The 24,230-nt window shown below is 44.3% G+C and overlaps 1 protein-coding gene across 5 annotated transcripts in view; it reads left to right on the top strand.

Moving 5' to 3' along the window:
* NCK2 (NCK adaptor protein 2) overlaps positions 1-24,230 on the top strand; it is a 140,969-nt gene that overhangs the window by 13,988 nt on the left and 102,751 nt on the right. For 2 of the 5 annotated variants that reach the window (XM_053923832.1, XM_053923835.1), the window contains exon 2: positions 16,573-16,681. The exons of 1 other annotated variant lie outside the window; for it this stretch is intronic. The gene's annotated coding sequence lies outside the window, so the exon portion shown is untranslated. Of the gene's footprint in view, positions 1-3,671; positions 3,857-16,572; positions 16,682-24,130; positions 24,192-24,230 lie in introns of those variants that run through there. 2 more of the 5 variants (XM_053923834.1, XM_045204692.3) reach the window with 2 other exon arrangements.

Consider the following 24,230-nt stretch of genomic DNA (forward strand, 5'->3'; position numbering starts at 1 on the left):
GAATGTAGTGTGTGTTAGTTGTAGTCCTCCTCCCTTACCAGTGGGGGACATGTTCCAAAACCCCCAGCGGGTGCCTAAAACTGCAGATAGTACCGAACCCTATGTATGCTGTTTCTTCATATGTATACACACCTATGATAAAGTTAATTTTTAAATATTTTTTAAAATTAAATTTATTAGGGTGACATTGGTTAATGGGATCATATAAGTTTCAGGTATACATTTCTATGGTATAAGATATGTATATTGCAGAAAGTTTAATTTATAAATCAGACACAGTAAAAGATTAACAGCAATACTAATCATAAAACAGACCACTTAGAACAATATACTAAAATAAAAGTTATGTGAATGTGGTTTCTCTTTCAAAATATCTCATTGTACTGTACTTACCTTTTCACTTCAAAGAAGTACTTTATGGCTTCTCTTTGGCACAGCTAAATTGCCATGATCACTTCTAGCACATTATCAAGTAAAATGAGGGTGACTTCAACACAGGCACTATGATATGGTGATAATGGGTCTGATAAACCAGCCAGCCACTCAGTGGCTAGCAGGTGGGGAGCACCTCCAGTGTGGAGATGCTGAACAAAAACACGATTCATGTTCCTGGCAGGCTGGAGCGGGAGGGTGAGATTTTATCACACTACTTAGAACAGCTTGCAATTTAAAACTCATGAATTGTTTATTTCTGGAATTTTCCATTTTGTGTTTTTGGACCGCAGCTGATTGCATGTAACTAAAACCCTAGAAGGTGAAACTGTGAGTAAAGGGAAGCTACTGTATCTGGAATTCCACATGGGAGATTTATCTGCTCTTCATAGAGGAGGCAGATTTTCCATGGTCATCAAAGGGCTTGCGGCACTGCCCTTAATACTGTTCCGAGGGAGGGAAGCGCAGAGCTGATCTGACAGCGCAGTGTTTCCAGAGTGTAGTCCCGGGTTACAAATGAGGAATGCAGATTCCTGGGGTCTGCTTTGAACCTACTAACCAGTCTACTGGCAAGGGTTGGTTTGGAATTCTTCCTGTGGAACAAGTTGTCTGGGTGGGTCAGTTGCATTTTTAAGGTTGAGAACCACCCTTCTGACTGTTTCCTCCTGAATGTGTAGCTGTGTTCAGAATCAGGGCCCCAGCTCTGCCTTGCTGTCTACCTCTTCCCTGCCAGTAGTATCTAGTCCCTTGTCTCCCCTGCAAAAGGCCTTTTTCCTGACCACCTGCCCACACTCCTAAGTCCTCCTGAACATCTTGTCTGAGTGGCTATTTGGTGTAAACCCAGGGTCATTCTTTGCTTTCTGGGTAACCCCTTCCTCAGCATGACACCCTCGGAGTTCTAGTAGAGGGGGAAATAGCCAGGTTACAGCTGTGAACCCTGTAAGGGTCAGCCTGGGCCAGATGCCAGCCTTGTCTGAAAATGGTTTTGTCACATATGTGTGAAAGTGTGAGTGGGTGACAGTGTCCTGTGGACTCTGTCCAAGTTTGGGCAAATGAAAACCTCCAACAAATCTTTAGGGTTTCCACCTGTGCCTGATGCCTCCTGCTTTGAAATGGCCTGAGGCAGATCCCCTGGTGGAAGCGGGAAGACAGTGGCCTGTGGTTGTTTCTCCAGCTGGAGGAAGCTGCGGAGCCAGTGATGATATCCTACATTGGTGTCAGCCCAGGGAAGGAATGCTTCCTTCTGTAGATGCTGGGCAAGTCTGTGGTCCTGGGTGTGCTCTGGTGGCCCTCAACACCTGCCCAGGTGCTGTGACACAGCTCCAGGTATGCCTGCGAGTAGAGGTCTGGGCCAGGTAGGAACTGGCTCAAGAAGGTGGCTTGGGGAGGGGCTCGGGAGGGCCCCTTTTTCTACAGTGGCCTCTCTCCAGAGGTTCCAGACCTTCTTTCTCCAGAGGGAGAAGAGTCGTAGACCTTTCTCTTGGGTATAGAAAGGGTCAGATTCAGGCCAGTAGCCTATTTCACTTTCCTGTTTATACTTCTCTCCTCATAATGGTGTAGTTTGAGAATTGAGGGTAGAAGTCCTCTTGTGGGGAGACTACTTACTGTTTCACCCTTCCCAAAGCTGCAAAGAATAGAGAGATTCAGTGTATTCATTCACGTGAATATAATTTGCGTTAGTGCATTTTGTTTATTAAAATTGAATACAGACATCTGCAGTGGCTTTTTTGAACATTGTTTCCTTTAAATCCATGGCTCTGTGTTGAAGTATAATTTATGATTTCTATTTTGGCCTTCAGATTTCTGATAATTTTTTTAAAAATCTTTTTTCTAAATTTTTGTTTTGACTAATTTGTTATGTGAGTTGATGGCTTTGTGTAGAAAAGGGCTTTGTGTGAAAATGAGAACTCCCACCTGCTGGAACACAGACAGTTAAGGACAGTGTTTCTGGGTTGGCTGGTCTTGGGTTTTTTAATAGGAAGTCTGTTGGAGCATAATTTTCATATGAGAGTGGGGATGGACGAGGTGATCCCTTTAGCTTTCTTTAAGCTGTCAAGTTGAAGGAGGCCTTTCTTCAGGAAATGCACCAAGGAATAGGCAGAGACTCAGACAAGAGGAGCCCAGTCCTGGTCTCGGCTGCCCTCTAACCTCTGCAGGTGCTCCTGTTATCTGCAGCAACAAAGGAGCCCCCAGCTCTGAAAGGTCCCTCCTGTAGCCCCCTGCCCCAAGTCTGGAATCTAGGAATCTGTTCAATCTGATGGCCTGGCTTCATAACCTAATGTGAAGTTCTGAGTGATTCCCCAAACTCAGAGTCCTTAACCCAGGGGCCCTACTGTGAGTGGATGGATTTCAGGGGGTCTGTGGACTTGGGCTGGCAAAAACTTACATTTGTATTTCACTAGCCTTTCACTGAGATTTAGTATTTTCTTCCATGTGAATGTAGGCAGCACAGCCGTGACAGTCACAGTGATCAGAGAAGTGGCTGGTAATTTAATATCACATCATGGTGGTTGCAGGTATGTTGAAGGTTTTTGAACTACTTCTCATCATTACATTGAAATTATGGTCATTATTACACCTTCTGCTGCAACCTCTTGTTTGGTACGCTCATAAATATAAAGGAGCATACATTACTCTATTTCCTGGCTCAGGAGGGCAGGGCCTGGTTGGGGCCTGGGTATGGTCCTGTTTGATAAAAAGCTGTTGGGACCTAGGCCTTGGCCACAGACAGCCTACATGGGCATCACAGAAAATTTAATTTTGCTGCCTAAAGGAGTATTTCTAGTAGTATAATGATGACAAGACACCCCCCAAGTGGATAAAACAAAATTTGTTCTCTAAAAGAAAACTCTAAAAAGAACTTCATTTAAATTAGATAAAAACCCTAATCATTGTTTTTGTAAATTTAATTATTTAAATTGTCATAGTGGGAAAATATGTATTCAGTTAATTAGCTTTAAAAAAAACTAATCTTAATCTATGATTATTTAACAGTGTAGTGAACTGGGTTAGGTTGTAGATTTGGTACTTAGGAGTTTGTAATAATGTCACAATGAAGGAAATGTCAGTGACTTAAAAATCTCCTACATAAAAGAGTTTGATTTCTGGTTCTTGGGGCCTAATGGCAAAATGGTCTGGAGTTTTTGACCCCATTTTTAAGAGAAATATGCTGTAAAATAAAAAATAATGTGGAAAAAAGAATTGACATACTCCTTGTGTGCATTGTGCTTCCTGTACAGGAATTGTAAATACCAACTGCAAGAAGTTCCCTTCAAATGATGGATGGTGTGGAGGAACGTTACTAAATTATCATTGTGATAGTAATAATCACTGAAATTTATTGAGCACTTGACGTCTCATATGTGTTGTCTAATTTGATCTTCACTACAGACCTCCAGGCTGCCCTTACCCCTGGTTAGAATAGGTAAGTGATTAGAGAAGCTAAGTAATTTATCTGAGTATTAGTCATGGCAGCTTCTATTTGGAGAGTTTTCATGTGGTGTTATGTTTGCACATGTGTGCAGTGACCCTGGGAGTTGGCTGGCCTTGCAACTTCACTGTGCAGGGTAATGGGAGCACATGGGCCCACTCCTGCATCCCTGATCATTTCAGTGCTGAACTTGGGCGGGGCAGTCTGAGCACAGCATGCAGAAGCCTGCAGCCCGCCTTTGCTTCGGGTTTAGTTTCGAAGCTGCCTCCAGACTCAATGGCCCACCCTTCTGTGTGATGTGAGTAGGAAGGAGAATGACCCTCATCACTTACACTGTTCTTCCCAGGCTTGCAGCACTGCCGTGTAAGAGATCTGGAAGTACGACATGCGTACCCTATTGAGACCTGGCTCTGAGACTTAATCTTATCTGGCGTTGCTGTGTTTTTTCTTTTCGTTTCTCCAGTGGACTTTCTTTTGATAATTAAGACAACATACTAACCAACTCTCAGTAATACTAAAAGAGAAGGTGCTTCCTGTGACCATATTATCCTAAAATAGAAACTTCATATTTGGAATTAGTCCTTACATTTGTAACCATTTGTACAATTTTATCCTCTGTTTAATATGAACATTTTTTTCACTTTACTAGTAGTCTTCATAATGTCTTCTTGTTGCTTGACGTCTAATTCCATCAGTCGTAGAAGCAATGTGCTGACTTGGTCGTCGAAAGCTTGGCTCAGTAGAAGAGTGTCTGTGTCCATCTTTCAGCATATTTCTTTTCTTCCGCTGGACCCTTTCCGTAGCTTAAGTTCCTCCAAGAGGGTTGGGAGAGTTAAATGGCGTGGACATCTTCATGGTTTTTCATATATGTTGCCATACGGTCACACTGATTTTCGTTTTTTACTGTGTAAATATCAATTTCACCCGAACCGCACTGCTTCTGAAAGTCAGCGTGCAGGTGGCCCCTCATAAAGGCATTTTGCACGAATGTGTTCTAGGGGGCTGATCACGCACCATGATCTAAAACAGTGTCACTCTGGTTTTAAAGCACATGGACTGGATTTGTACCTGCTGTGACTGCCATGTCTTTTAATCAGTCCTTGAATTCCAGGGACGCTGCCAGTACTCACTGATGACTTTGGGACTCCCTCACAGTCCTAAGGCTGGGTGCCGATGCCAACTCTTACTAGAGTTTACTTTCCTCTCTTGTGGCTTGTCCTTTGAAGGGACTCTGCGATCACATGTGGAATATCCTCAGCCATAACCCTCTGCCTTTCCATCTGAGGGTGGGTTTAGCTTTTGTTAATAACAGATTGTTGTTTGGAGCTATATTTGGGACATAAAATGGGTGATAGAACTGGACTATCCTCTTTTTGGTCACTGGCCAAATGAGACAGAGATAATGGGACTACTACTCTTTAAATTGGTAATCTGATCTGTAAAGGCATTGTCAGAAAGAGTTGCCAATATTTTTAGTAAATTTGCCACACCTGTAAGAAGTAGGTGACCTCCCAAAAGTACTGTTCAGAATGGTGTGTAAGTCTCTAGCTAGTTGTGTATATTATAGCTCTCTCTGGTTGAGTAACCAGCTAGGAGTCCAGGGAAGCCATGCCCAAACTGCAGACCCACAGAAATGGAGGCAATAACCATGAGTCATTTTAAGCTGCTAAGTCTGTGGTGGGTGCATGGTAAGTGGTAGGTGACTTAACACAGTGTCCCAGTTTAAGCTGTTCTTCCTGCTGCTTGGTTAGATCCTGCTTACTGCCAAGCAGAACTACCTGAAATTACAAATCTACTTCTTGGTTAAGTTTTTATGACATTTCCTCTATTTGGTTCAAGATGTAGTAGAAATCACTTTATAATATACCCTTTAAAAAGATTTTTAAAGAAAATGAAAGAATTTTCTGGGTGAAAAATGTGAGGGGATTAAGCAAAACAAAACAGAAACTCAGACACAGACAACAATATGGTGATTACCAGAGGGCAAGGGCGTTGGGGGAAGGGAAAAAACAGAAAGAAATGAGAGAATGAGGGGGGCATAGCACGGGTTTAAGTGAGGAAGGTGAGCTTGGTAGGTGCAGTAGCATGAGACAACGAGGGATGCGGGCACTCCTTCCCCCCAGGAAATGTCTACATTGTGGACGGTGCTGGGAGCCACTAGAGGGTGGGGATAAACTTCATGTTTTTCTTTCTCCCTTTCTTACTGCATTTAGATGTTCTTCTTTAGTGATGTACTCTCCTTTGTATTATCCACCAGGCCCCCTTCAGGGTGGTCTGTGCAGTACAAACCAGGAAGCAGGGGTCTCCAAGTGAGTAGGCTGGCCAGCCCCAATTAAATCCACCATGTTTCCTTTACTTGGCCGCCTCTCTAGCTGGTGGGCATGCAGGGTTCCTCCCCCTGCCAAAACTATTGGGTTGGCCAAAATACCCATTTCGTTTTTTCTGTAAAATAAAGGACTCTCTTTCATTTTCACCAATAACTTTATTGATTAGGATATTTTCAATATGTCGGCTATCTCCCACTATTGACTTCTAGTGGGTAGAGGCCAGGGTTGCTGCTAAACATCTTCCAATGCATAAGACAGCAACACAGCAAAGAATTATTTGGCCAAAATATCAATAGTACCAAGAAACTTCACAAACCACTTTGACACATTCGATCAGTCACAACACTTTGTCCATACACTGCACAAATCTTTTTTTTTAATAGCTGCACAAAAACTCACTAATTTTGATAAGTTTTTTTTTAAACGCACACTGATACGAAGCTGTCACCATACAGTCTAACAGTTGTTTCAAATGAAGTTAAAGACAACTAAGCTCTACTACAGCCATCATATGGAAAAAGCTAAATTAACTTTCTGGCCAACCCAGTTCTTCCATCTGTACTGACCAATGTTAGTTAGATTTATGAGTCAATATTTTTAAAAGTTTCCAATCAGTTTAAAAACTGACCAGAGCCGCCTTGCTCCATTTTCCTGCTGCTTGCAGTATTGGTCAAGTTGCAGATCTAGAGAACGGGTGAAGTTGGTCATGGAGAGAGCCACCCTGCCACCCATGGGACGTTCGCCCAAGCATGTGACACTACTTGTGTCGAGTCCACACACGTCGGCACAGGGCTCGTGGTAGTGACCCCCACCCACTTGAGAAGCAGGGCTCACTGTGACCTGGAAGCCCAGACTTCTTTCTGTGTTTCATCTCATGCTTTCTACTGTGTGTTCCCTTGATACATATTTTTAATTTTATTTTTGTCACATGCATTATACATGTTGGACCGAATGTAATTTGCTGTTAACTTAATATCTCTAGTGATAAAACCTAAATGGCCTACTTGTGGTGTCCAGTAAGAGTTTAGAGGCCTGACAGCGAGCTAATTTGCAGTTTGACCTTCCCAGTAAACCTTGTTTCAATAATAACCTAAATAGTATTTTGTGAAAGGTATCCTTTATGCATGTTATGTTTTGATGCGTTGATGATGAGGGATAGAATCCCTTATTTAATGATATGTATCTCTTCATGGTTTTGTTAAAAAATGAAACTCAACCAAGTAATTATTATTTTCAAGATCTTATTGACTTTATTCAATGAGTCATGAATCAGCATCCAATATATCAGAAGGAATCTCCAAGTAGCCGTGCAAAACGAAAGGCTTATAGGCAGAAGGGAGCAGGACAAGGATATTATACCAGGCAAAAATGCGGGTTGATTATTATAAGGTCACTTTTCTTGCAGGGGTGCCCAACCTGTTGTCACGGGCCACGTGTGGCCCAGGATGGCTGTGAATGTGGCCCAACACAAAATCATAAATTTACTTAAAAACTTTTTTTTGCTCATCAGTTTTCATTAGTGTTTGTGTATTTAATGTGTGGCCCGAGACAACTCTTCTTCCAGTGTGACCCAGAGACACCAGAAGGTTGGACGCCCTGGAGGATGGCATGGAGTCCATCAGGCATGTTAACCTAAGTAGTGCTGGTCAGGTGATTCCTGACTGACTGGTTTAAAATTCCATTTCTGGGAGAGACTGATACTGTAATTAAGTCAAGTCTCAGCTTGGTGACCTGAGGCTTAGCCTAAGTGACTCTATTTTGGGCCTGTTGTCCTATTGTTTTTATTTGTTTTTTACAGGATACAGCTGGGGTTGACAAACTGCAGCCTACAGGCCAAACCTGGCTCCCAGCCTGTTGTGAATACATTTTATTAGAACCCAGCCGGGCTTGTTTGCCCTCATGCTACAAGGGCTGGGTTGTGTCATTGCAGCAGACTGTGTGGTTTAAAAAGCCTAAAATATTTACCTGGCCATTTTCCAGAAAAAGTTTGCTTATTACCCTGGTGTGCAGACAAGAATGGGAGTGAGGTCGGAAGTTGTTTCATGCCAGTCCTTGCTCTGCCACTTCATTGGCTCGAGGCTGGGTTCCTTTTCTGTGATATGATGAGACTGATGCTCCTCACTGAGGGGTTGTTAGGATGAAATTGTGCCTAGTACTGACTAGTTCTCAGCATATAAGGGCATGTAATAAATATTAATTCCTTCTCCCCTTTATTACTCACATCTCTTGCCCATCCTCAGGTAGTTGCTTTCTGCATGTGAAAATTTCAGATGAAAATTGGGTTCAGTCCCTAGGTTTTTAGAAATGAACATATTTAAAATAGTGCCGTCCAGTAGTAGAATGCAAGTCGCAGTGTGAGCTGAATGCATAACTTTAAATTTCCTAGTAATTCCATTAAAAAGTACAAAGAAAGAGATGAGATTAATTTTATAGTGATTTATTTTATTTGACCCAATATCATTTCAACTTACAATCTATAAAAAATTACTAGGGAGATAAATGATTTTTAAATTTTTTTCATAAGTCTCTGGAATTCCGTGTGTATTTGATCCTTATAGTAGAATAGGACACCAGCTGGACTTGCTCCATCCCTGACTCTGACACCAACTGGGAGTTCTGTAATTCAGTTCAATTCTGACACCACTGCTGGGAGATAGTGCAGACCCCATGGTGAAGGGCTCCATCCACAAAAATATCTTTAATCTTAGGGGCCAGTCACAAGTCCTGGCCCGCGTGTACTTCTGACCGACTACAAATCGGAGGTCTCCATGACCCCCTCATCAGGTTTGTTAATTTGCTGAACTGACTCATGGAATCAGGAAAGCACTTTACTATCTGTCAGTGATTTATTACAAAGGATACATCTCAGGAACAGCCGGATAGAAGAGATCCATAGGGTGGCAAGGTATTGTGAAGAAGAGGGTGCAGAGCCCAGGTTCCTGCTCCAGTCATGCCCTCTTCCTGCACATTAGTGTGTTCACTAGCCTTGAAGCTCCCTGAATCTAATTCCAGAGTTTTTATAACCTAATCTTCAGCTCCCCACCTTCCCTGCAGTGGAATGGTAGGGCTGAAAGTTTCTACCCTCTAATCACATGGTTGGTCTTGAAGCTATCCTAGGACCTACCTTGAGTCACTTAATTAGTATAAACTTGGGTGTGGTCATAAGGGGCTGGTTATGGGTAACAAAAGCTGCTCCTATCACTCAGGAGATTCCAAGGGTGTTAGGAGCTCTGTGCCAGGAACTGGGGTTCAAGACCAAATATATTTTTTATTATACCACATCAAGACAGCCTTAGACTGCATCCCCTCTCTTCTCCCTCCCCAGCTGCTTGTGCTCTATTTAAGAACACTCCTGTAAAACAGCTGATGCATTCTTATTTTACATTCTTCTCTACCCTCTGTTGACTAATCACGACTCTCACTGTGCTGCTAACTCCCCCAGTTCTTGGTCCTCAGGAAGAAAATGTAAGAAAAATATAGTAACATTTCTCAAGAAGTTTAGGGATGCAAACTGTTTAAATGTAGCACCAAAATTGTGACTACTTATAATACCTTACAAAAAAAATCAACTGTAGAGTACAGGCATCTATGGCTGCAGGTTTTCTAAAAAATGGGATGTGTAGATGAAGTTGCTGCACCATCCTTGTCTTGTGGAATCACATAGTAAATTAGATCTGGCCGAGCAGACCCATAGGTCCTTGTGCCTGCAGCCCTCAGGAGGCTGGCTGTCCACACACCTCCAGGGCCTTGCGCATGTGCCTTATGGCATTGCCAATACAGCTGATTCAGGAGGAAGACCTGAGAAAAGTGAGGATTTTTATTCCTCATGTAGTCTTTGGTCTTCCTTCTTCATATGATGTTTCTGTATTCTTAATGTTTACTTTTTAGCTTTTTCTCCTAACTTTGAAATTCAGGATTCTGGACCCTGAGCGTGAGGATCAGGATCTCCACCCCACCCCCCCCTACCAGGACTTTGAGTTGGGACAGTTAGCCTACCTCTCAGCATCTCAGTTGCTTTCACTAGAAGATGGATTTTTATGAAGATTAAAATGAGTAAAAAACATTGAGAATGGTGCCTGTCACATGAGATTATATGTTCTTGCATTTGTTTAATTACATAATGTAAAGCACTAATAAGTAAAGAAAAAGAATAAGAATAGGAGGGGATGGTGAAAGAATGTTAAGGAATTGTGTGAGTGTGGTGCGGGTGCGAAAGGAATTTCTAAGGATCAGAATTTTTAAAAATGTGATCTTTTGGACTTGGCTTACTCAAAATTCTTTAAACTTGAAAAGTATGATGAAAATTTCTGTTAGTGTAACTTTAGTTAGAAGCAGACTTAGTGGCTCTAATTGTAAAGATCTTTTTAAACAGTGGTGTTTGTATCTGGCTGTTACGGGGTATGTACTTTCTGAGGTTATCTTTCTGAGTGATAAAATAGTGTTTTTCTGCAAGAAGTGCTGAAACTTACTGTCACATGTGTGTGTGTGATCACAAATGATCATATTTAAAGTAATTTCCTTAGGAATAGAAGGCTATAGAATATCTGTCATTTTTAAAGGGTGTAGATATGCTCCAGAAATGTAGGCTATTGATTTGTATAAAATGATGAGGTCAGGATTTAGAGTTTGCTTCATGTATTAAGTTGCAGCCATCTACATTGCCTAGCATGTTGATGTTTAATAGTCTGAGTTATTTTTCATTATTTTACATTCAGACATCTTTATTTTAACAGGTCAAGGAAAATAATTTTGAAAATATTTTTAACCTTTTATTATTTCAGATATTCAAGAAAGTCATTTTGGGGAAGTAAGCTATAGTGCTTAAAAATTTTTTTTAATTTAAAAAAATATTTTATTTACTTAGTTTTAGAGAGAGAGGAAGGGGGAGAGAGAAAGAGAGGGAGAGAATCATCAATATGTGGTTGCCTCTCTCATGCCCCCGACTAGGGATTTGGCTTGCAACCCAAGCATGTGCCCTGATTGGGAGTTGAATCGGCCACTCTTTGGTTTGCAGGCGGGTGCTCAGTCCACAGAGCCACACCAGTCAGGGCTAAATAATTTTTTAGATTGCTTATAGTTTCAGTTTTCAGTGTTGACAGTCCTGATGTTAATATCACTATTTTTATCCTCTTTCATTTTTCACTCTGATTTTATAGTGAGAAACACAAAACTAAATTATATTTTGGACATATATTTCAAGAGAAATACATGACATATATGGTCATTCTTTGCCATCAGATAGCTTAGGTGAAAACTGTTTTTCTCATGATGAAAGAACTTTTTTTTTAAGCTAATGTTTCTTAAACACAGTCTTACCTCCAGGTGCTCTAACAAAATACCATGGGCTAGGTGGCTGAAATGACAGGTTTATTTCTCATAGTTGTGGAGTCTGAGAAGTCCAAGATCAAGGTACTGCTGATAGAGCTTCCGGCCAAGATGTAGATATAAGTAGACACACTGTGCCTCCTCGCACAACCAAAAGAAGGACAACAACAATTTAAAAACAAAAAACAACCAGAACTGCCAGAAAATCGAACTGTATGGAAGTCCGACAACCAAGGAGATCAAGAAGAAACATTCATCCAGACCGCTAGGAGGGGCGGAGACGGGCAGCCAGGGCAGGGGAGAACTCGCAGCAAGGTGGCAGCTGGCGGACCCAGAGAGGTGGTGGCTGGCAGACCCTGTGGCCCCACATTCGCGGATAGATAAACCGGGAGGAATGGCGGGGGAGTGAAGCAGACCTTACAACCCAGGGCTCCAGTGCAGGGAAATAAAGCCTCAGCCACTGATTGAAAACTCCTGTGGGGGTTGAGGCAGCACCAGGAGAAACTCCCAGTCTCACAGGAGAGTTCGTTGGAGAGACCCACAGGGACCTAGAGCATGCACAAGCCCACCCACTTGGGATTCAGCACCAGAGGGGCCCAATTTGATTGTGGGTAGCAGAGGGAGCAACTGAAATCCGGCAGAGTGGAGCAAGTGCCATTGCTCCCTCTCTGCCCCTCCCCCACATACAGTGTCACAGTGCAGTGACCAGCATTACCCTGCCCCGGTGAACACCTAAGGCTCCGCTGCTTTACCTTACAGGCATGCCAAGACAAAAAAAATGGCCCAAATGAAAGAACAGATCAAAGCCCCAGAAAAAAATACAACTAAGCAACAAAGAGATAGCCAACCTATCAAATGCACAGTTCAAAACACTGGTAATCAGGAAGTTCACAAAATTGGTTGAATTTGGTCACAAATTAGATGAAAAAATGAAGGCTATGCTAAGAATAACAAAGGACAATGTACAGGGAACCAATAGTGAGGCGAAGGAAACTGGGACTCAAATCAACAGTGTGGACCAGAAGGAAGAAAGAAACATCCAACCAGAAAAGAATGAAGAAACAAGAGTTCAAAAAAATGAGGAGAGGCTTAGGAACCTCCAGGACATCTTGAAATGTTCCAACATCCGAATTATAGGGGTACCAGTAGGAGAAGAGGAAAAACAAAAAAGTTGAAAACTTATTTGAACAAATAATGAAGGAGAACTTCCCCCATCTGGCAAAGGAAATAGACTTCCAGGAAGTCCAGGAAGCTCAGAGAGTCCCGAAGAAGCTGGACCCAAGGAGGAACACATCAAGGCACATCATAATTACATTACCCAAGATGAAACAGAAGGAGAGAATCTTAGAAGCAGCAAGAGAAAAGGAGACAGTTACCTACAAAGGAGTTCCCATAAGACTGTCAGCTGATTTCTCCAAAGAGACCTTACAGGCAAGAAGGGACTGGCAAAAAGTATTCCAAGTCATGAAAGGCAAGGGCCTACATCCAAGATTACTGTATTCAGCAAAGCTTTCATTTAGAATGGAAGGGAAGATAAAGTGCTGCTCAGATAAGGTCAAGTTCAAGGAGTTCATCATCACCAAGCCCTTATTATATGAAATGTTAAAGGGACTTATCTAAGAAAAAGAAGATAAAAAATATGAACAGTAAAAATGACAGCAAACTCACAGTTACTAACAACCACACCTAAAACAAAAACAAAAGCAAACTAAGCAAACAACTAGAACAGGAACAGAACCAGAGATATGGAGATCACATGGAGGGTTATCAGAAGGGGAGTCGGAGGGAGAGGGAGGAAAGGTACAGAGAATAGGTAGCATAAATGGTAGGTAGAAGACAGACAGGGGGAGGGTAAGAATAGTATAGGAAATGTAGAAGCCAAAGAACTTATAAGTATGACCCATGGACATGAACTAAAGGGGGGGGGAATATGGGAGGGAGGGGGTTGGCAGGATGGAGTGGAGTGAAGGGGGGGAGATGGGACAACTGTAATAGCATAATCAATAAATATATTTTTTAAAAAAGGTACTGCTGATTGAGTTCCTGGTGAAGACCCACTGTCTGAGTTGGAGGCAGCTGTCATCTTGTGTTGGTGTCCTCACAAGGCAGAGCGTGAAGGGGCTCTGGTCTCTTCCTCTTCTCATAAGGGCATGTGTCCCATCACAGGGGCTGCACGCTCATGGCCTCACCTAGACCTGTAATTGCCTCCCAAAGGCATCACCTGGGGATTAGGTGTTCAACATATGAATTTGGGGAAAATAAACATGCAGCAGTAATGGGAGCTATTGAGACTTGCTTTGACTTCATAAACCTTTCTAGAAAAAGTACATACCTTGGTTTAACACTGCTTGCCATTATTTCTAACTTATGTTTTTCTGTTTGAAGTAAAAACCCTTTTGGTGTCCAAGCCTCCTTTCCTTGGTCAGGCTTACCATCACTCAAATCTTTTTCCTTGTAGCTGTGCCTAGAAGCTTTTTCAGCCTGACTTTCTCCCTTCTGGGGCAGTTTGATGGCCTAATTTTCCATTTTCTCTCAACCACCCTCCAAAAATTAGGCAGTGTGGTTGTGTACAACAGCTCTTTTGCTTGAAGTCTGTGCAAGCTACAGTATGTCAGCTGCCCCATCTGCCAGACTGCCAGCAGCTCCAGGGCAGGGAGTCCTGCTCACCGGGGCAGATAGTCTCGGGAGGGGTAGGAAGGAAATGGTGAGTGTCGCTTCTTAAGGGTATTTTCCTACCAGCCTCTCTGAGCCTCTTTGGAATTCTTGACCTTTCTGGCCCTGAGTGTGAGAATCACAGATTTAGACTGTTGATTTTAACTTTCTCAAGGCCCAGCTCAAACACTCAGCTTGCTTATTACTTAGTCCCCAAAGAGAACCTTCCAGCCCATTGGAATGAACAGAAATAAATGTCCTACCTCATCTGCCTGTGTCTTAGTGAAGTGAATGCCTAGGGAAATGAAACATTCCTTTCTTTCTTCCTAGTGAATGCGGTCATTGTCCTGGTTCTCAGTTGAGCCCGTCACCTTCTATTCCATCCTTTCGATAGCTGCATCCCTGGGCCTAGATCCTCACCCCACCTCCCCCATGCCCCACACCCCACCCCCAGCATTGGAGTCACAGTTACACAGAGCTGGGGCTTGAGTGTCCCTGTGGGCCTAGCACTAGGTCATTATTATAGAGGGTACAAAAGGAAGACAGCAGAACTGTTGTCACTGATTCTGGTGGTTCGGGAGCTCAGAGGCATCCTCACTTCCTACTAGAGTTTTGTTTTTTGAACTCTTTTTTTTTCTGGAATTGGCTTCTTCTTCCCCTCCCATTTTCACGAGAGCCCCTTGGTGTCATCTTGGAGCCAGTGTTGCCCCTGGGCATCTCCCTGCACCTTGGTCTCCGGGTTCAGCAGGTATGTGTTTCTCCTGACCTGACCTCCAGCACTGGGTTTCTGGCTGCCAGTTCTAGCAGACCTTTCTCACCGTCCAGTCACGTGCCATCCTAGCTTGCTCATGCCACGTCTTCTTGCAATGCCCCCTTGTTTCCCGTGCTCTGCTGTGACCATCTATAGCATATGTGTAACCTGCTGAGCAGGTAACTTCAGTTTCAGTAGAAAGACCCCTATGGTGCCACTTTACACTTAAGTCTGCCCTCTCCTTCCCCAAGTCCTGTAGCACTCAAATACCGTAGACTGGGGGATTACAAACAAGGAAATGTGCCGCTCACAGTTCTAGAAGCTAGAAGTCTGAGGTCAGGGTGCCAGCATGGTCAGGTGAGGGTCATCTTCTGGTCATGGGCATCTTGTGTCCTCACGTGGTAGAAGTGAGCTAGGGAGCTGTGTAGGGTCACTTTCATGAGAGCACTAATCCCATCCATGAGGGCTCCTCCCTCATGACCTAATCCACCCCATAGGCCCCACCTCCAATACCATCACTTTGGGGGTTAGGATTTTGACATGGATTTCAGGGACGCAAACATTCAGACCATCGCAGGGTCCCTTTGGCACACTGTAGTTCATTACTTAAATGCTTTGCTTCTTTGTGTGCAATGTGTTTTCCTTGAAAGCTTTGCAGCTTCAGTCACCCATTCAACAAATACTTGAGCACCTACTCTGTGCCAAATGCTGTTGTAGGCTCCTGTTTCTGCTTTTATGTACTCCTTTGGGTAGTTCAGTAATTGTTTCTTTAACTGGTTTAGTTGGGGGTGGGGGGACTGTATTTGGATCAGAGACACCAAATGAAACGCACATCTAGAACTCCTAACCCTAGAGGTCTCTCAGTGAGGTGCTTTGAGTCCCCTGAGTCCTCCACACAGCACCTCAGGGCCTCAGCCCCCACAGCAGGCCCTCTGTGATGGTGGAGTATTGAATCTCAGTATTTTCTGTTTGAACAAAACCCAAAATGGACATATTGGTCAGACTTTGGTGGCCCACTCGTGAAGAGTATAGGGTCCATTGCGTATCTTGGTGTGGGAGTCCCTGAAGTGGTATATCTGGTCCCAGAGCCCAGACCCACTGTCTGTTAGGGCAGGGGTCCAGGGCTGGCTGGTGCCCTGGGGCCAGGGGCAGTAACCCCGTTACAGGCCTGACTGCTGGGGTGTCCCCACTTTAGGGGAGGTCAGGGGTCGGGTCTCAAGTTGTCTGGGGCCTCCCTGGGCATTACAACAATCCTGTTGAAGCTCACGTTTATTTAACGACGTGTATGAGGGATCTGCGGGGCGCTGGTTCGGTAACACACGGTGCCTTATCTCTGAGGCTGCATTTCTTTTCTGTTACGTGTTTGTCTGATGAGATATGGCTTAAGAAGTTTTACATGATACATAACTGAAAAAAAGACTTTCTAAAATCATTACCGGATTGATCCGTTTAGAAGGTAAGTCACGCGACATCATCTGAATACCTTGTGATCTGACTTTGGCTTAACTTTATTTTGTAAAAAAAATAAGTGACATTCACTGAGGGGTGGTGTTTACGTGTCAGGTTTGTGCTAAGTACTTTGCACTGTGTGTGGCACAAGGGTTCATATTTCGTGGAATTTGCCTATTTTTATATGGATTTTTTATTTTTCATAGTGGAACACCTTGAAGTACAGAGGACAGTATCCCGAGCTGTTGCGGGCACACCACCAGCTTCAGCAGGAGCCCAGCGCCTGCTTGCTCCTTCCTCTCTGTCTCCCCTCAGGTATCTCCCCGTGCAGCCCCCGCAGGGTTGCTGCACAGCAAATTCTGGCTGGGTGCTGCTTCCTGATGTTATTTTTAACCAGAACGTAATTTTTTAATTTAACTTCACATTGGTTGCTTAAACTTATTTTTCCTCTGACTTGGTTATTTTTCTCAGTTGTCATTGTAGCACCTTTATATGTTCTTTCTCATCTCCCTTGGGATTTAAACATTGTTTTTGAGTTTATGGCTTACCTTAAATAGCTTCTGCTGTAGGCAAAGATGCTGCCTGCCTCACACTGCCTTTAAAGAGAAAAATAACTAATTATACCCTTTTGAAAATTAGTTGTTTTTTCCCCCTTTTGACCTCAATGCCTCATTTGCATAACTAAGCACACACACCTCCAGATGTGTGAGTTTCAGGATCTACATAAATTCACTTGGATTTTTTTAATGTGAAATTTTTTTTGGACACTAATCATCCTCGTAACCTCATCTGTAAATGAGAGACTTGGACTCACTAGTGAGTGAAAAGGCGACAGGGGGGATAAATGATGCCGGAAGGAAACTCGGTGTGGTGAACACACAGTGCAGTGTACAGATGATGTGTTGTAGAATTATACACCTGAAACCTACATAATTTTATTAACCAATATCATTCCAAAAAAGTCGAGAAAAAAGAAAAAAGTTCCCTTTGGTTTTGTGGTTATAAAAAACAAACAAAATAAATCAGCATTAGGCGTGGTTGGTGGCCATCTGTTGCTGAAGGAATAATTTGAAGCAAATGTTCCATCGTATTTTGGTTTGGGCAGGTTCGGCATAGCATTAAGTGTGTCCCTTCCTGCAGGCCTCCTCTGGGGAGAAGTGGGTGTGGAGAAGGCCACATGCAGCTCTCGGGCCTTCCCCAGGGGATCCCGAAGCTGTGCTCTGCTGTCTGATGCCACCAGCAGCTCTCACTTCCTTTTTGTGTCCTGGGTGGGGGTGGGAGACCCCCGACTTTTGTTTTAGCTATGGCAGTTATATGGCCTGGATTTTCTGTAGCACACTTGGTTTCCTACCTCTCGTCCCATTTTCCCGTAAGCATTCCAAATATCTTGAACATCATCTGAGAGCATCCAAGGGAAGTTTGGAGGAGGGAATCGGGACCCTGTCACTGTGCGTATGACAGGAGGGCCATCTATCTGTCTGGCTGGTGCAGGGTCTCCCTGCTGTGGTTGGGGGCTTCTTCCTGTGCGTTGCCACCTGCTTGCCTCCCTGCCCACAGAGGACTGCTGCACTTGAGTATCCTGGGTTGTCACTTAGCACAGCAAGGACCTTGGTGACATTTTGCACATGACCTGGAAAAGGAACTTACGAATTTTCTTCTGGGTCTAATCGTTGAGTGGCTGATGCCATGCCTCCTCCACTCACCTAGTTGGTTCTAGCTCAGTCGTCCCAGAAGGGTGATGTCAGCTCTGCTCAGGCTCCAGGGACCTTTAGCAATCAGATCACAGGTGACAGCTGGTGAGGAGCAGAACAGCCCTCTGGTGTATTTATGTTCTGACTCAACTGGGCGTCACCACTGCTGACCTCTTTTTTTCAGGTGACCTCTGCAGTACTCCAACCTGTGGGTTGTTCCTGCCCCCTCTCTTCCAGGGCCTCTGTTAAGAAACTAGGAATCTCATAGGTATTTCAGACAGGCAGGATCTAGCACAGGGATGGGTTACAAAAGTGTCAGAAGAGCCAGAAGAGTCAGAGGGAGAATATATGTTACCCAAAGACCAAAAGCTAAGAAAGCTGCTGCTGTCCTGGATCTGGAGAAGCAGGTGTGTGCCAACCTGCTGCCACCCAGGAGGAAGCCCAAGCTGACGGCCCCGCCCAGTTCAGTGGTCACTGGGGCTGACAGCCACTTGATGCTGCAGCATGTGCGTGGCTGTGAGCCGTTGTGAGGGAAGGCAAGGTTTTGCCCTTCCCCCTGCCTTTTAGTGTTGCATCAGGGCCTCTTGTTGGCAGAACCTAGCCACGAATTCATCTGGCAAGGGCCCGGGAAACGTAGCCTTCTGGTTTCCAACCCTGGCGATACAGAAGAGACAGCTGTGGTTCTGACACCTGCAGGTCACATCTGGCACAGAGACTCTTTAGGATTGTGGGTGGAGTGGAATGACCCAGTGCCACCTGGCACGTGGTGGGCAAATAGCTGCTGTTAGTCCTTCATGCGAGGGTCAGTAGGAATGGACCATGGATAGGTAATATGCAGACTGTGCTCACCTGCTAAGTATGGGAAATACAAAACAAACAGTTTAACATGAGCATATTCTACCACGTCAGCTGCATCTGGTCTTCAACAAATAACAGAACTGGGTGTACTTTACTTGTCTGTCATGAATTTCTAGCATGCATGCATGAGAAGAGCTGAAGATGGACTTGGTAGTTTTTGAAAGAGCACTTTTCACCCTGACAGGTATGGCTCAGTTACTTGGGCATCATCCCACAAAGTGAAGGGTCGCCAGTTTGATCCCTGGTTGGGGCATGTGCCTGGGTTGCCAGGTTGGTCTCCGAATGGGGCATGTATGAGAGGCAACGATCAGTGTATCTGCCTCACATCCCTGTCTTTCTCCCTCCCTTCCCCTCTCTAAAAATAAATAAATAAAATCTTTTTAAAAAGCACTGTTAGATAGGAACTAGTACTCTGCTTATTGATTAGGCTGACAGTGTAAGACTGCTGTTAGGAAAACAGCTTTTTTAGTTCACATCTGTAGGTGATGTTAGCACTTCCTTGCTGATCACAGGCACTAGAAGAGATATTTATAAGCTGAAGAGGACTTTGGGGATCATTTAGTTTGTTTGCTTTTGCATTTTTAATTAGTGAGGTTTGTTTGTTTGTTTTTAATTGCAACAGTAATCTAGACCCAGTACAGGAGGGCTAACTGGCATGTAATCACCAGGCTGGACAGTTGCTGCTTCTCCATCAGTGGTGTTGCTCCCTCTCTGGGCATGCCTTGACTCCGCCCTAGGTCCCACCGCCTGTCACGTCCCATCGTCACCCCATCAGTGCTGTGGGGATGAAGAGGAGTGCCTGAGTCTGTTCAGATGCTCCTGACACAGTCGTGGGCGTCCAGCACAGGCTCCTCCTCTGCTCTTGGGGCTGGTCTGACACTCAGGTTGCCCCAGCACCAGGAGTGTGCGTTGCTTGCCAGATTTACCTGGGATCACCACCTTGGCTTCTGCACATGCTCACCACAGGCATCAGGAAAAAACTATGGCTCCTGTTGACTCCTTCAGTTTCTCGAGGCTGAGCCCATAATAAAGTACAGTGTTTGTCACTTCCATCACTGGGACCCTACAACCACAGATGGTAATGATGATGGCGATGCTGACCTTACTATGCTTAACGTGCATTCTCTCCTTCAGTTCTCATGGTGGCGGCGCAGGGAGAAATGCTGACCTGTCTGATCTAGTCCTCTGTTCTTCAAAGCCAGTCTGTTCTCACAAATGTGAGATGGCCTTTCTGAGCATTCTTACAAAGGAGCACTTAAATCAACAATGTGTATTTGCTTCGTGGATCCTGGTCTCCCCCACCTCTGGGTTGAAGGCTGACCTGTCCCATCACTGCTGCTACCGCTGGCCTCACAGGTGCTGGCAGAGCCAGGCCTGATGGGAAGCGGGGTGTGCTGAGCAGTCACCTTGAATGTGCGTGGGGAAAGCTCCCTTGGGGGACAGAATGGAAGAGATGTAGGCCGTTAAAGGTAGTCCTGGACAGCAGTGACTTTGGCTCCACAGAGGGGTCTACCGAACAGTGTTGGGAGGAGCTCCCTGCACCCTCAACCCCATGTCTGGGTTTCCTCTGAGCACACAGCGTGACTGGTACATATTTGTGCATGTGATCTTTGTGGCCTGAGTACACGGCATACAGGTGCCATTTCTCTCTTCTCAGTGTCTGTGTCTCACTGGGGACACTCAGCTGCCAGAATTAGGACCACTATGTACTGAATGACCCTAGTTGTCAGGAGAGAAACTCTTCAGACAAGGTAGAGGGTAGGTGGGTTGAGGCAATGCTAGAGTCTTGTGAGCAGTGGCCTAAGCCAAGCCTGGACATTTGAGGAGGACTCAGGGTGGGGAAATGGAAGCAGAAATGGTAGATCAGAGGAGCATTTGGGAGGCAAGTCCATGGAGATACCCCCAAGCCTTGACTTGGTGGTCTGTGGGACTGACAGCTTGGGTGGCTTCAGAGTGAGGGTGCTACACCCAGACTGCCCACCAGGGCTCTCCTCACCCTCCACCACTTAGCACTGCTCAAACCTTGCTTTCCCCAACAGGAAAATGGGTCAGTGACAGGATGCAATGCAGTAGTGTATGCAGAAAGCACTCAGAACAGTGTTTGGCACACACTGAGCACACAGACGTTGGCTGATGTTCTGATTCTTGAGGGTATATGAGCTCAGCTTCTTTAAGTTTTTTGTAAATGACACCAGGAATGGAGGGAACAGGGTGAATCACCCAGATATTTTGAAAGAAGAATATGTTATAATGAGGGAATGGATAGATGGACTTGAGGGAGAAGAACAAAGTTTTGAACAGACTTTTATACTCCAGCATAGAAGATGGGAACAGTGGGGGCATGGCTGGCTAATTTGTTTCTGCTTAGATGTTACCTACATGTTAAGTGTTCTGAGGGTTGATTTGAGTTGCTTATGATACAATTTAGGCAGGGTGAGTGATTATATGGGGTCCATGTTCTGGGATTCTGACATGTAGCTCACATATAATATAACATGCTTTTTATTTAGGGCAAAAATAGTGTGATGCAGAGTTGACTGAGCTGGCCTTCCTTGCTGGTTGTAAACTTTGCACTCCCAAACGGCATGTGTTAATAGGTAGTAGTTCCACAGTGGGTGGAATTACTAGGGAGGCAACCATTAGTGGCAAATAATGGTGTATTTTTTCCATCTTGCTCATTTAAGGATTATAAAATACATTGGCAGAAACCCAATAAATATTCCAAGTAATGGTCCTACATAAATATGTTGTGATTATGTTTTTCTCTAGTAAAAGATTAAAAGTGAAAACCCCAACTCTTTTTGTACGGTGAAACATCAAGGTGGGCTGTTTCCTGAGCTGATGATGTATGTGGTTTCCTGCAGAGGTGACTCCATAACAAGGACTTTTCTTTCCAGAAAGTAGGAGTCATTTCTCTTTTCCCTTTATATTATGACCTTGTGACCATCAGAAATTTGAATATATTTGGAATTTGCAGGACAAAATGAAATCCCTCTTTCCCTGACAAAGTTAGAGCATCAGTACATTTTAGGGTCACCTTGTCATTAGACAGACGCCCTTCGGCCCAGCTGCGGTTCCTGTCTATCGCATACACTGAAATTCATACGCATGGCATCTGACAGTGATGTAATCCGTCTTTATTCAGGAAAGTGTTGACTGTTATTTTTAATAGAGATTTGGCATCCCTGTTCCCAGCCCATTGGCAGATGCAGTGAGAAGTATTTCTACCTGCTGATTGAGCTTGGGGTGAAGGGGAGAGGAGGGATTAATTTGCTTACATAGCAAGCTGTTTAAAACAGCATTTTCAGGCCAGTCAGTGCCGGTACTGGTTTTATTGAAGTGAAGAGGCATGTCAAACTGAAGAAACATCGGTCCTTCTACTCTGCACTGGAAACTGTGCTGGGACTGCACAAAGCAAGGGCACATCATTCTTGCCTTCCCATGTCCCAGTGGTGAAGGGTTAAGGGGTGTGCAGTGTAAGGAGAGGTTTTCAGGTTTTTACAAAACAGGTGAGCATAAATGTATTCTTATCATTCCTGTAATAGTAACTGCTAACATTTACATAGAGCACATTTATGGGTCAAGCCATTATAAGTGCTTTCCATAAAAGATTCTCAGTTAATCTAGGGGAAACTATAGCACCATCAAAATTGTGAACGAAGGGAAAGAAAAATTTGGCCCCTGGAAGGGGTGCCTGTCAGCCTGTTCCGGGACCTACGGAGTCTGCGGGGTAGTGGTCCTAGGTCACTAATGCTTCTGACACTTTCCATTTCAGTGTTCATACGATAAACACAAATATTTCATCCTCATTTACTGATTGTGTAGATGCATGGGTGAAGAAGTTAGGAAATCCTGAGTGCAGTTGGGCAGCCTCACAATTCAAAATGCTTTCTGGAGTTGGACTTGGTTCTACGTAGTGTCACTGGGAGCCCGAGATGATCATGGTGTTTGTCTCCCAAGTGGGAGGAATCGGACGGTCTCCCTCTCCCATCAAAGAATCTGGTTGGAAGGTTCCTTCTACTGAGATGACTGTAGTCCTAGGAAAAAATAGTTCTGATATTGTCATGTAGAGGAACAAATGAGAAAAACCCCTTTTATTCAGAAGATAAAACAGAGTCAAAAGTCGCTCAATCAAAAAATAACCAATAGAAAACCATACTTTAATGCTGCCCGGTTTAGTTCTTCTTACAACCCAAATAGACCCCCAGACGAGTTTTCCTGCCGTGAACCTAAGGGGAGAGGTTAAATTTAAAGCAGCACAATAGAGAGGAAGCTGTCTGATCTCATCTGCGTAGCCTCAGTGTCATTCGACTATATCCCATTATCTGAAGCAGCCCGCCAGCCGGCGTGGAGGTCTTCCCCTGGTGAGTCTGGGGTCACCCTGCCCCCCTGTGCAGCAACGTTTGCCTTTGTGCTTTGCATACAAAAGCCTGGAAGAACTTGGTCATATGCAAAATGTCACTCCTGCGGCTAGCAGAGCTCGGTGTAGGATGCTTAACTCACAGTAAGTGATATGTCTGTTTATTTGTTTTTATCTGGAGTGATGAAGAAAATACAGGGTTATAGCTGGTAGTGGTGAAATACATCTCCCAAGGTCCAGAGAGAGACAAATGTTTTAAGCCCTACTGTCCTTTTTCTATGTCTACTATCTTAGATCTTTTTTTTTTTTTTGCCTCTTTTTATATGTGTGGGTATATGCTACCTGTTTGCCCGTCTGTCACTATTTTCATTTACCTTCTGCCTTATTTGCCTTATTCTCATGTTCTTTTTGTTGTATGTTTCTCTATCAGTTAATTAATCCATTCATTCGGCCTTTTACTGATCATTTCTTCTGTCTAGGCCTGTGGCACCATGACTAGTGTTGTGAATGGAATGGTAAATTACAGACTTAGCACCCAGTATAGGGAAGAAAGACATATGTATTCAAATGGTTCTGATACCAAAGAAATAACACCTATTCTGAGTCTGTGTGATAACGGCAGACATCGCTAACTGAGCACTTGCTTGTGCCAGGCCAGGCTCTCCGCACTCATTTCATCTGGCTTCAGAACAGTAAGTAGGCAGCTTGGGTACAGGGCAGGAGGACTGTTTCAGGCCTGTCCAGAAAGGTCTCTGGGTTTGGACACTTTGCCTCCAGGCTTGGGGTCGGTCTGGACCTTCACTAGGGTCTTGTGTCTATTTCTCTCTAGGCACAAGATGCTGGGGGATTCCTTCAACTCATGGCTGTGAACATCAACTTAATCCTTTTGTAAAGAACCCAGTTTTGCCAGCTCCTGGTGAGGCTTCGGGAGTGCTCTCTGTCTCGGGTGGGCTGC

The sequence above is a fragment of the Desmodus rotundus genome, chromosome 5 (assembly GCF_022682495.2).
Source record: "Desmodus rotundus isolate HL8 chromosome 5, HLdesRot8A.1, whole genome shotgun sequence".
Classification (NCBI taxonomy): Eukaryota; Metazoa; Chordata; class Mammalia; order Chiroptera; family Phyllostomidae; genus Desmodus; species Desmodus rotundus.